The sequence below is a fragment of the Sorex fumeus genome, unplaced genomic scaffold (genome assembly GCF_029834395.1).
Source record: "Sorex fumeus unplaced genomic scaffold, SorFum_2.1 ptg000007l, whole genome shotgun sequence".
Classification (NCBI taxonomy): Eukaryota; Metazoa; Chordata; class Mammalia; order Eulipotyphla; family Soricidae; genus Sorex; species Sorex fumeus.
The window spans coordinates 47,568,984-47,582,811 of record NW_026606064.1 but is presented as its reverse complement, the minus strand read 5'-3'; the positions used below and the strand labels follow the sequence as shown (position 1 = coordinate 47,582,811).

The 13,828-nt window shown below is 41.0% G+C and overlaps 1 protein-coding gene across 16 annotated transcripts in view; it reads right to left on the bottom strand.

Annotated features, from left to right (window-relative positions):
- The window catches only part of CDC42BPA (CDC42 binding protein kinase alpha), a 309,339-nt gene that overhangs the window by 218,736 nt on the left and 76,775 nt on the right, over positions 1-13,828 (bottom strand). The window lies entirely within an intron of this gene.

Here is a 13,828-nt window from a genome sequence, read left to right as displayed (position 1 = left end):
AAATTCTTAATAAAAGACAAAATCCCTTGAAGTAAACTATTTCTACTTAAAAGATGATCTTTGCATTTCAAAATTTATCAGTTGTTAAGTACCACAGAATATGTGAAGCCACCACAGATTTTTTAATCAAGAATGAATAAGCAGTAAGCACTCATAATTGGACCAATACTATTTTATTATGGAAGTCACTCATAGTTATTTACAATCTCTTTATTGTTTTACTTTACACACTTTTATTGCAGAAAAATAAACCAATAAAGAAAAAAAAGACCCTCACTCTAACTTTCAAAAATTATAAGTCATCCAGTAAAGAACACTGAGTCACAATACGCAATAAAGTACTCAGGAAGTCTCCGTAAGACTGGCCTATGAACAAGCAGAATTTATTCCAGCACAAGTGCAGCTGCTCTAGGGCAATTCCCTAACCTTAACTATCTCAATTAATCCTAATGAGCAACTGTAAGTAATTCTCCAGTGTCCTATTCCTTTTTCCCAGTGTCTTTATGAAAAAAGGGTATTAACTATTTTTCTTACTGTTTCTCCTTTTTTCCCCTTAGTTCAATCTCAACAAAGCCCTAAAATCTACCTGCAGTTCTACCACCTCTGTCTTTTTACTAAACTTCTACAGTAGTGAGTGCCACCTGGCCACCACCATCCATCCTATCCCAAGCTCACCCATAGCTAACTTCACAGAAAATAAATCCCTCATTCTCTGTATGATTTTCAGTGTTTCTACATGTCTACTTATCCTTACTTCTTTTCCTTTAAAGCCCAAGAAACAAGTGTCCCCCATAGTCTTCAAATTTGAGGGCGATTTGAGGGACTGATCCTAGAATCTGACCCTCCCTTCTTCCCTTGTTCATTCATTCTCTCTCTGCCATTTCTCCCACCTCCTCCTCTCTCCCCTCCACCCTGCTTGCCTGAACCTAGGGCCTCACATACACAAGAAATGTGGTCTGGAATTCAGCCACATCCCTGTCCCAGAGCATATTTTTCAGAGTAGTATATGCTTGCTTTTCCAACTTGCTCATCATTTGTTTGTCAGTCTCCCAATCCCATAGTATGAATTTCCTTAGTATATCAAATCATTCATTGCTTTGACCAAATGTCATTTCAACAGCTATCTTTCAGTACCAACAACAAAAACTCAATATTCTGATCACAAGACCACTAATTATTCCTCGCATAAAAAAGATAGTAACATAGAGGGAAAAATAACTCTCTGTGATTAATTAGAATCCACTAGAATCTATTTATTTTTATAAAATATAAAAATAGAACGCCACAGTTAATATTATTTCACAAAGAAAATAATCTGGAATCATGTAACTTTGCCTATATTCTCTCAACCAACAGTATTTTCTTTTAGAAATATAATTTATAAGAAATAACTTACACAACCATGGGAAATGCAGTAAAAGTAGTATGTACAAAAACACTGTGAAGAGCTTTATTTATACATAGAAAAAATTGTAAACTAAATGATTCATACATTCTACAAATACGTATTAAGACCTACTATGTACAAGACTACTGAAATAGCCAAGGGTGGCAATGAACTGACAGTAAAGTAAAAAAAAAAATGTACTTATGGAACATACATCCTAGTTAAAACTGTTGTTAAATAAATTATAGATTACCCACTTAAAAATATTCATGGACTCATTAGAAATTATTTACAAAGAAATATTCCAACACACAGGGAGAAGGGAAAAAAAGCTACGTTGATTGGGGGGATGGGGAGGGGAATGAATGCCACACAGTGCTGAAAGAATACTCCCACTATTTCCTGTAGTGCTCAGCAAACCATTTGGTGTCAAATATCAAAACCAGAACTTTTTAAAAAGCAAAACAAAACAAAAACAGGGCACTGTATGCAAAAGCATGTACACCAGTTCTTTGAGCTATCTCCCTCTGGCCAAAGTTGGTTATACTATTTGTTGTTCTGGAGCCCACTTAGCAATGCCGAGGACTTACTTCTGGCTCTATGCTTAGGGGTGCCGCTCAAGGGACTATATGTGGTCCAAGATATAGATTAGTGGTTGGCTGCATGTACAATTAGTAACTTAAATCACTATATTATCACTCTGGTCTCCTGCCTATAAATTAATGTTTATAAAATTATTCAAAATGTATTACTGATGAATAGAAGTAAAATTGAAAATGTCCCAAAATTATAAAAACAGATCTTGTTGCTAGACACATTTTCCACTTGTTAATCAGACTGTGACACTAAACAAAGGCATGGAATATACTTAAAGTACATGATTAGTTAGAGTCATTTTCATTAGTCAAAACAGAAAAGCAGAACAGAAAAAAAATGCCTTAATTTTTCTGCTTTTAATATAATAAGGAAAATTATAGTTACAGCCACTGTACAAAACACTAAATAAACTCAAACCTTGCCTTCGCTAAAGGCACTTAGCAAAGACAAATATCAAACACATAAATAAGAAATTAAATACAGTGTAAGAGCAAAGAAGAAACTCTGTAGTTCTCATCTTTACGACTAAAATATAAAAATATCTTAAATCTTTACTGTCATCTTAATTGTTGTTGTTGTTGTTTTGGGGTCATATCAAGCAATATTCAGGGCTTATTCCTGGCTCTGCAGTTCTTACAGGGTTCAGGGGACCATATGGGTTTGCCACCAAAAATGACACCCCTTGAATGTTCAGTCATATTCAAGGTGCTAACTTACCTGCTGTAATATCCCTTCAACCCTTTACTAGCATCTTTATAAACACCTTCATCGACTGTTTTCATTCTCCTCTTCTTTTTGGGGGGTGGGAGGAAGGAGTGGCAGGAGAGGGTAGAGTCCACACCTGGCAGTGCTCAGCGCTTAGTCCTAGCTCTGTGCTCATCAGTCATTACTGGTGGTGCTAAGGTGAACATATGTGGTATCACCTGTACACAGAGCAAGCACCTACTGCTGTAACTCTATCCAGCCCCTTTAATTTCATTCAATCATCACTTTAACAATTCTCAAATATAGTATTTTAAAGAAGCAGTATGTGTAAGAAAATATATTTTCATTTGGCAGGGAGAACCTCAGCTTTCTCTGAAAACACAAATATCTGGTTTTAAGTACAATGCATTTCATTTCAAAATTTCCTGAAGAAACTACATCAAAGAAACAACTGCTTAGATAAATTCACTGTCCTAATTTCCTTTTCTGTAAAATTTATCCTACTATATTTTATTTCATGGTGTTCAAGTTAAAAGCCTATGTTCACTGCAGCACTATTCACAATAGCCCAAATCTGGAAACAACCCAAGTGACCAAGAATAGATGACTGGATAAATAAACTAGGGTACATATATACAATGGGACACCACTGGGCGGTGAGAAAAGATAGTTATACAATTTGCTATTATGTGGATGGATATGAAGAGTATCATGCTGAGTAAAATGATTCAAAGGGAGAAAGACAGACAGAATGATGAATCATCTAGGTGGGATATAAAAAAAAAAGACAGTAAAGGGAATGCAAAATGCACAAAGGCAATAGAAACAAGGAGTTTAAGAACTGGTCCTCAGTAGAAAGCTTGCCAAAGGGCGATGGACAAGTCAGGGAAGAGAACACTATGACAATGGTGGAGGGAAGTGGTTACTCTGGCGGAGAATGGGGTGCCAAAAGAAGATAAAAAGGGCTTTCCACAGAGGCAGGCTGAGGAGCAGAAGGAAAACTGGGGACGCTAGTGGAGGGCAGTAGACACTTGTGAAGACACTGGTATCAGAACACTATTAGTGACTCAATTATGAATAGTTTTGTAATTCATGGTGATTATACATATTAAAATATTACATATATATGGGGCTGGAGCAATAGCACAGCGGGTAGGGCGTTTGCCTTGCACGTGGCCGACCTGAGTTCGATTCCCAGCATCCCATATGGTCCCCTGAACGCCGCCAGGAGTAATTCCTGAGTGCAGAGCCAGGAATAACCCCTGTGCATTGCCAGGTATGACCCAAAAAACAAATAAAAAAAAATGGGCACTGGTGGTAGGATGAGTACTCGATCATTGTATAACTGAAACCCAAGCACAAAAACTTGTAAGTCTACAACTGTATCTCATGGTGTTTCGCTAATAAAAAAAATTAATAAAATGACCATAAGTTTTAGGCACTGAAATACATAAAAAAACTACACATATAAAATGTTATACAGATTTTAAGTCAATAAATGATTTTACTCTACTTCTAAAGCAAAACTCTACTTTCTCTGAGTTAAAAAGTGTTTAAAGACAAAGGTGGGTAATTCTCCACTACTTGTACATATGAACTCAAATGAATTAAGGACATAAGACTTATTCTGGCAATAAGCCTAGAAGCTTCTCAACGTCATTAGCAAAGGAATTCTATGTCCATCCATTTATAAGCAAATTTCAAGATTTCATTTTTCCTTGTGGCTGTATAGTATTCCATTGTGTAGATGTACCATACTTTCTTTATGTAGTCATCTATTCTTGGATACTTGGGTTATTTCCATATTTTGGTTACTGTGAATAGTACTGCAATGAATATAAAAGTGCAGATGGCTTTTCTGCAGTGTGTTTTGGGATCCACAAAGGCTGGCACACATCAAAAGAAAAAAATAAGTGCTGGCATGAATGCAGGAAAAAAGGGACTGATTCATTGTTGGTGGGAATAACAACTGGTCCAGCCTTTTTAGAATAAGGGCATTCCTCAAAAAGCTAAAAACCGAGCTTCCATAAGCATTCCTATTTTCTAAGGAAAGAAAACACAATGGTAGAAAATATTCCACCAACAAATTCTGGGGGTAAAATACATAATAATGAACAAAAATTGAGCAAATATATATAAAGATGATCTCTTTTCTCTGAAATTCTTCTGTTTTGTTTTCCTTTGGGAGCCATAACCAGCAATGCTCAGGGCTTACTCCTGGCTCTGTGCTAGGGGATCATTTCCTGGCGGGGCAGGTGGAGGAATATGGAGGTACCCAGAACCCGAGTCAGGTTGGCTGCTTGCAAGCAAACATCTTATCCACTGCAGTACTATTCCAACCTCTTCTCTGAAATTTAAGTCACATTTAAATTCCCAGATTATGTTTCAATACTCCTTTAAATTATTCTGTAAATATATCCCAATAAAAATAATAAGTTAAGTATGCAAGTTGAATGTTCACATAGAAAAATAATGGTGGTAACTATGGTGGGATGGAAAATTTATTTACATATCCTAATTCCTACCTAAACTTTATAAATGTGAAGCAACCTTTTTACACTTTCAGAGCTTAAATAAAAGAAATTGGTATGATGTAAACACTAACTGCACTGACGCATTCTAACATATAAGCAAGCATAGCTGTATCTGACCCTGAGATTCCCAAATTCTGCAGAATTTATTTTTACTTTAGTATCTGTAAACAATGGGCTGGAGCGATAGCACAGTGGTAGGGTGTTTGCCTTACAAGCGGCCAACATGGCTGACCCCAGTTCGATTCCTCCACCCCTCTCGGAGAGCCCGGCTACTGACAGTATTTCGCCTGCAAGGCAGAGCCTGGCAAGCTACCCGTGATGTATTCAATATGCCAAACACAGTAACAACAAGTCTCATGATGGAGACATTACTGGGCCCGCTCGAGCAAATTGATGAACAACAGGAGGACTGTCATCCCTGATCCCTGTGATCTGTAAACAGGTAAGGATATCAAATAAAGACAAGGTAGGATACAATGCAGAAAACCAAACACTGATCATTAGTATAAAAAAGATTACTTCTAAAACTAAAAATTGGATTGATGATGATGATCACACAATGATGGTGAATATAAAAAATTCTCTGCATTTTACATACTAGTTAATAGTAAAATTCTATGGGTACTACACAAGAAGGTATTTATCAGTTTTTGAAAATAGTGTCCTATGTTAAGTTTGTAAAACTGTTGCTCTCATCTTTTTTTTTAATTTTTATTAATGAAACACCATGAGGTATAGTTGTTGACTTATAAATTTTTGTGCTTGAGTTTCAATTATACAATGATCAAATACCCATCCCTCCACCAGTGCCCATTTTCCACCACCACGGATCCCAGTATCCCTCCCACCCTCCATCCCCCCATCCCACCCTGCCTCTGTGGTAGGGCATTCCCTTTTGTTCTCTCTCTCCTTTTGGGTGTTGTGGTTTGCAAAAGAGGCATTGAGTGGCAATCATGTTTGGTCTATAGTCTACTTTCAGCATGCTTCTCCCATCCTGGGAGGATCATCCCAACACCCTTTATTTGGTGCTCCCTTCTCTATCTGAGCTGCCTTTTCCCCTAGCATGTGCTGCTGGCCTCCAAGCCATGAAGTGAAACTCCTGGTACTTATCTCGGCTATTCTTGGGTGTTAGTCTCCTATTTTGTTACTTTATGTTCCCCAGATGAATGCAATCTTTCTACGTCTGTCCCTCTCTTTCTGACTCATTTGGCAGGGAATGCCCTGCCACAGAAGCAGGGTGTGTTGGGGTGGAGGTGAGGGGGGTATTGGGGGAGAGATATACTGGATCAGTGGTGGTGGAAAATGGGCACTGGTGGAGGGATGGGTACTTGAACATTGTATAATTGAAACACAAGCACAAAAATTTGTAAGTCTACAACTGTGCCTCATGATGTTTCACTGATAAAATTAAAAAAAAAAGAAGAAGAAGAAGTGATCCCTGAGTGCAGAGCCAGAAGTAAGTGCTGATCACTGGTGGGGGGGGGGGGGGGGGGAAGCCTTGTGTGTTAAAATCTCCTACTACTGGGCTAGAGAGACAGTGCAGCACGTAAGGTGCTTTGCCTTATACACAGCTGACCTGGTTCAATCCCCTGAGCACCACTAGGAGTGATACCTGAGCACTTTCAGATGTTTCCCAAAATCACACACTAAAGTCTCCTACTATGAATCTTCCCCTGTATGTCTCTTCAATTTTGTCCTTTTTAAGTAAGTGCTATTAAAGTTATCAAGACATCAAGGCAGATAGAGAGATGGTACATTAAGTAGGGCGTTTGCCTTGCATACAGCCAACCCGGATGCGATCCCCAGCATCCCATATGGTCCCCCCAAAGCTGCCAGGAGTAATTCCTGAGTGCAGAGTCACTGAGCATCACTGGGTGTGACCCAAAAAGCAAAAAAAATAAATAAAATTATCAAGGGTAGAATATAGTAAAAAAAAATTCCAACTTTGTCCTAGTCTTGATAAACAAATTCTAAAAATCATTGGAATCCTTGGAATCTACAGAATGATATTTTATATGTTAATGAGATGACTAGGAACTCTGAGATATTTTCAATAAGGTTTATTAGTTAGCAAAGAGACACCACCCCCCCAATCTTGGGAGAGGGCCTAGAAACTGGAAAAAAACATATTACTGATCAATTATTTTATCAAGCATAACTATGCAATAAAATTTCTATTACAAAAACACTAAGAAGCTAGAGATAGTACAGAGGTTTGGGCGCTTGCTTAGCAGGGGCTTGATCTCTGGAATCCCTTATGGTCCCCAAACACCACAAGAACTAATCACTTAAATGCAGAGCCAGGAGAAAGCACTGAGCACCATCAGTTGTGGCCAAATGCAAAAGCAAAAAACATTCTCACCCTTGCCTCTATAGATCTTTTCCATGATTTCACAGTTCCTAAGTAGCCTAGAACAATATCCAAAACAGAAGCAGTCTACAGGATCTCATGCCAGCACCAAGTAAATAGTTATCAAAACTAAAATTGAATTATTGGAATCCAAGTTAATATCCTGAGAGTTGGAGAATTCACAAAAAAAATTTCAACATAATTTTCTTAACTTAGAGATTTTCTTAAAAGAAAATCAGTGCATTTACTGTGTTAAAAATAAGACAAAAGGAGCCAGAACGATAGTACAGCAGGTAGGGTGTTTGCTTCACACGTGGCTACCCTGGGTTCGATCCCAGGCATCCCAGGTGGTTCCCCAAGTACCACCTCAAGTAATTACTGAGTGCAAAGCCAGGAGATCACCGGGTGTGGCCCAAAAATCAAAAAATAAATATATAAATAAGACAATATGTCCAGAGAGATAGTACAGGGACCCAAATCACTTAAGCTAAATGTGACATCACCACACTGAGATTGTTAGCTAGTTTTGTTGAAAGCTTTTTTCTTCCTCTTTGCAGATACAGTTCTATCTGCTTATTTTACTTTTGTTTTCCTTGTCACTGGGGTTGAATCTCCAAATATCTCTTAAATCAGTGTCCTAGAGTCTGTGTTTTTAATGTATTTTATGATATGTAGATCCAGCATCCAAATTTTTAATTTTATTAAATTTTTTGTAAATAGAATGGAACAATAAACTGATTTTTATGTTTTCACCATGTGGGTATTCACTTTCCCCAGCACTACCCAGTAATGCTTTCTTATCTCCATTGTGTGACGTTAGTTCCTTTATCACAGCTTAGACTATCTGGGTTTATTTTAGGATTTTCTATTTATTCCATTGTTCTATGCACCTATTTTTGTCTTACAAAATTACCACTCCTTTGTAATATGGTTTAGTGTTAGAAAGTAAGTATGGTGTCTCAATTTTTCTTTTTCTCTCATAATTTCTTAAGCATTTAGGGTGTATGGTGTTCTACACAACTTTCAGATAACTCTCTCTCATTTACTTGAGAATACTGTAAGTAATCTGATAGGGATTGCACTGAATCTGTAGATTGCTTTAGGTAAAATGACTTACAAAATACTATTTATTCTCCCAATACATGAACACAGGATATTTTTAATGCCATTCACAAACAGCAATAAATTTACTACCTATTTCTAACTTATATTCCTTTTGTACTTTCTTCTTGTCTCCTTTGTCTAGGCAAGACAATTATATTGAAAAACAGTGGTAAGAATGCATATCCTTGTCTTGCTATAGATTAGGAGAAATGTTTTCAGTTTTTATCATTCATGATGGTATATTAGTTGTGGGTGTGTAGTATAAGGTATTTATTATGTTGCAAAATTATCTATACCCATTTTATTTAAATGTTTCATCACAAATGTTGAATCTTGTCACAAGTATTTTATACTTACTAATATATGTTCATGTGAATTTTTCTTTTTGTTGATGTAATGTTGAATTCTGCATGTTGAACAATAAGTTAAAGCCTGGAAAAGATTTCATTTGGAGCCACACCCAAGCATGCTCAGGGTTTATTCCTGACACTGTGCTTTTGTATCTTGGATTATAATTAGGAGTGACTTGGTGAAGATTGGAGAAAGTACAGCAGATAGGGTGCTTACCGTACATACAGCTGACCCAGGTTCAATGCCCAGTACTATATACGTTCCTCACAACCCTGCCAGGAGTGATGCCTAATCACAAAGACAGGAGTAAGCCCTAATCCAACCCTCCCCTAACAAAAAAGGGGCAATTCTGGCCTTGCAGAATGTGTTTGGGAGTGTCCCCCTCTATAAGTTTCTTGGAAGATTTTGAGCAGAGAAGGGATCTATTATTATTATTATTATTATTATTATTATTATTATTATTTATTGGCTGGAGCGATAGCACAGCGGTAGGGCGTTTGCCTTGCACGCAGCCAACATGGCCGACCCGAGTTCGATTCCTCCGCCCCTCTCGGAGAGCCCGGCAAGCTACCGAGAGTATCTCGCCCGCACAGCAGAGCCTGGCAAGCTCCCCGTGACGTATTTCATATGCCAGACACAGTAACAACAAAAGTCTCCAATGGAGACGTTACTGGGCCCGCTCGAGCAAATCGATGAACAACGGGAGGGCCTTTACCTTTACCTTTACCTTATTATTATTATTACTATTATTATTGATAGCAAGGCGTACCATGCTACTTTTGTTGGGGGGCTGGGCGGAGGGAAGGAGTTGAGGGATTAGGCAATACTTGGCTGTCATAAGGTTTGTTTGCCTTGCTCATTATCTATTTCTTTACATTGTTAGCACAGTGGGTAGGGCGTTTGCCTTGCATGCAGTCAACATGGCCGACCCGAGTTCGAGTCCTCCACCCCTCTTGGAGAGTCCGGCAAGCTACCAAGAGTATCTCGCCCACACGGCAGAGCCTGGCAAGCTACCCGTGATGTATTCGATATGCCAAACACAGTAACAACAAAAGTCTCCAATGGAGACGTTACTGGGCACGCTCGAGCAAATAGAAGAACAACGGGAGGACAGTGACAGTGACAATGACAGTTTCTCTATATACCAAATGTAAGTGAGATCATCAGTATCTTGTCATTTTCCTTCTAATTAATGTTACTTAATGTGACTCGCTCTAGTTCCATCCAAACTACAGTGAAGTACAAGATATCTTTTCTTACATTTGAGTGCACTGTGTACATATACGGTTGTCCGATCCCGTTCGAAATTTTGGGACAACAGCAACATCAGTCAGGCAAAACCTTCGATTGAATATGATGTGGTCTATTTCGTTGTGGAATCGTCCACCGGGATACTCCCATGTCCATCGTTTAAATTCTGCCTTCTGGAACTGTGAGTTACCATGAATGGTCTTGGTCGACATGATGAACTCAGACAGTCTCTCACCCTGTTCGTTCCATTCTAGGCCATGGGTCCCGATGTGAGGTTCTTCAGCTGATCTTCTCGGTCCTATCTTGGCATTAAAATCACACACAATGATCTTGTAGAAGGTGTGGTCTTCTTTATAGAACTTCTCTAGCTCCATGTAGAACTTCTCGATTTCTCTTTCATCATAATGAGATGTTGGTGAGTAGACAACAAAGATAGAAACTGCAGGCAGTGAGCCACATCTATTCAAATGTAAACGTCCGATTCGGGTTGTTAGGCATTCCAATGAATCAATGCTCTTGGCCAAGTGTGTGTTGACAAGGACACCGACACCTCCAACACCTCTTTTATCGCATGTTCTGAGGAACAATTCTTCTCCAGTGTCGAAAACGGCATGGTGAGATTCGTGCCTTCTTGTCTCAGTCAGACCAATGATTTCGTACTTGATCATTTGCACTTGTACCATCAGGTCCTCGATGGATGCATCTGATGCTAGCGTATGTGCATTGAAAGTACAGACGATCATTTTTGTCTTCCTTCGTTGTGGCAGCCTAGTTCGGCCTTGAGATTTTGTCGGCCTCTCCTTTCTCATCCTTCTCAGTGCTGCCATGTCGGTGAAGCCTTCAGGGTCAGGTGAATGAGACCAGTGGTAGTTACTGGTTTTGGCATATCGAATACACAACGGATAGCTTGCCAGGCTCTTCCGTGCGGGCGGAATACTCTCGGTAGCTTGCCAGTCTTTCCGAGAGGAATAGAGGCTTTTGGGGCGACCTCTAATCACCCTTGTAGGTGTTACCATATTTGAACCCTATCAAATACGGTACGAAAATTCCGGAAGATGGGTATTTAGTGTCTTATGATGTCTCGCGCGGAAAGTAGTGTCGATAGTGGAAGTCTGCCAGTGGGGTATTTATCTGGGTAGGGTGGGTCTCCTGTGCGCAATTCGATCCCTGGGTAGTTGATGGAAGCAGACAGGGCAGGGTAGGGTGAGGCTCCTGATTAGAATCCCTTTGTCACCTGTGGTGGTGGGAGCAAGCAGAGAAGCTCTGTCCCTGGGTCCGCCGAGCCTGGAGTCCAAGGTCTCAGAGAGTTCCACTTATCTTGTTCTGTGGGTCTTCAGTCGTGCGTGAGTCTCGGCCGGAGCTGCCACGCAGGTCCGGAAAGCGTCCTGTGGTGGTGGGAGCAAGCAGAGAAGCTCTGTCCCTGGGTCCGCCGAGCCTGGAGTCCAAGGTCTCAGAGAGTTCCGCTTATCTTGTTCTGTGGGTCTTCAGTCGTGCGTGAGTCTCGGCCGGAGCTGCCACGCGGGTCCGGAAAGCGTCCTGGAGTGTGGCAACGTCTGTGGTGGTGGGAGCAAGCAGAGAAGCTCTGTCCCGGGGTCCGCCGAGCCTGGAGTCCAAGGTCTCAGAGAGTTCTGCTTATCTTGTTCTGTGGGTCTTCAGTCGTGCGTGAGTCTCGGCCGGAGCTGCCACGGCAGGTCCGGAAAGCGTCCTGGAGTGTGGCGACGTCTGGGTAGTGGAAGTAGTGTCTCCTTCGTGCAAAATTCTACTTCACAGAGCGTGGAGAAAGGGCTGCAAAGTTCAAAAAGAGAACTCCCAGAATGACCACCAACTGGGAATTCTTTGGTACTATTGCGGCAACATGGGAAGATGCCATTGTTGACAACATTGACGAGGAATACGATCGACTGGTTCAGCACCTCCATGAATGTTGGAGGAACGCCAAGAGAGAGATAGCCACAAAAAATCGCCTATCTTCGAAAACTCTTGAGCTAATTCGCCAGCGTGGTTTGGCGCACGCCTCAGGCAACCGCAACCTAACGTCCGAGCTCGCAAAGCAGTGCAGAGATGCAATCAAGGAAGACCTCAAAGAGAGAAGAGCAGAAGTACTGGTAGATGCGGCAGAAGCCGGGAAAAGTATTCGTAACGCCCGCCTGTCCTTCGCCAACTACAAGACCAAGATGACTGCCCTCCGACGTCCTGATGGATCCATCACATCCTCCAGAACGGCAATGGAGAAGATTATCCATGACTTCTACTCAAATCTCTTCCATAGCCATGTCCACTTGCCGACATACCAAATTCCACAGGATGAATATGTCGTTCCCAATGTTCTCCCTTCCGAAATCCGACACGCCATTTCGTTGGTAAAGAAACGAACAGCACCCGGCCCAGACAAGGTCAGACCTGAACACCTGAAGAACCTGCCGTCAGTACTCATCAACACACTGGCTCGGCTCTTCACACGCTACCTGTCTGAATGCAAGGTTCCGTCCCAATGGAAAACCAGCAGGACCATACTACTGTTCAAGAAGGGAGACATCCATGACATTGGCAACTATCGCCCGATCTGCCTATTGTCTGTCATCTACAAGTTGTTCACTCGAGTCATCCTGAATAGGATTGACAGAACACTAGATGAAGGACAACCATGTGAGCAAGCTGGGTTCCGCAAAGGATTCAGCACCCTCGACCATATCCACACGATAACCAAGCTCATTGAGGTTTCTCGGGAGTTCAAGATGCCGCTCTGTTTAACGTTCATTGATTTAATGAAGGCCTTTGATTCTGTTGAGACGGAAGCAGTCATTGAAGCCCTAGCCAATCAGGGCATTCAAGCCCAATACATCAGGATCCTCCGTGAGCTATATTGCGGATTCACTACCAGGATCTCACCATTGTATAAAGAAGTGATCGTTGATGTCAAGAGAGGGGTGCGGCAGGGTGATACCATTTCATCGAAACTCTTCAGTGCCACCCTCGAGAACATCATGCGACGACTGGAATGGGAAGGAATGGGAGCGAAGATAGATGGTCGGCAACTACACCACCTCCACTTTGCTGATGACATTGTTTTAATAACACCAAACATCAGCCAAGGGGCACAAATGCTGGCCGACTTTGACCATGAGTGTGGAAAGGTCAGACTACAGCTGAATCTTACGAAGACAATGTTTATGAGAAACAGCCTCGTTCCTGATGCCCCATTCGCTCTCAATGGAACGACCATCTCCAAATGCAACAGCTATGTGTACCTAGGTCGAGAGGTCAACATGACAAATGACCTGGCACCCGAGCTGCGCAGGAGGAAGAGAGCGGCTTGGAACGCCTTCAAGAATGTGGAAGAAATAGCTAAGAGGACGAAGAACCTCTGGCTCCGGGCACATCTGTTTGATTCCACTGTTCTTCCTAACATTAACATATGCCTCAGAGACCTGGGCCCTATGCAAACAAGATAAGAAAGCTATTCAGGTCTCCCAAAGAAGAACAGAAAGAGCTATTCTTGGAATATCACGTTTCACTCAAATGAGAGAAAGAATCCGGAGTTCTGACATC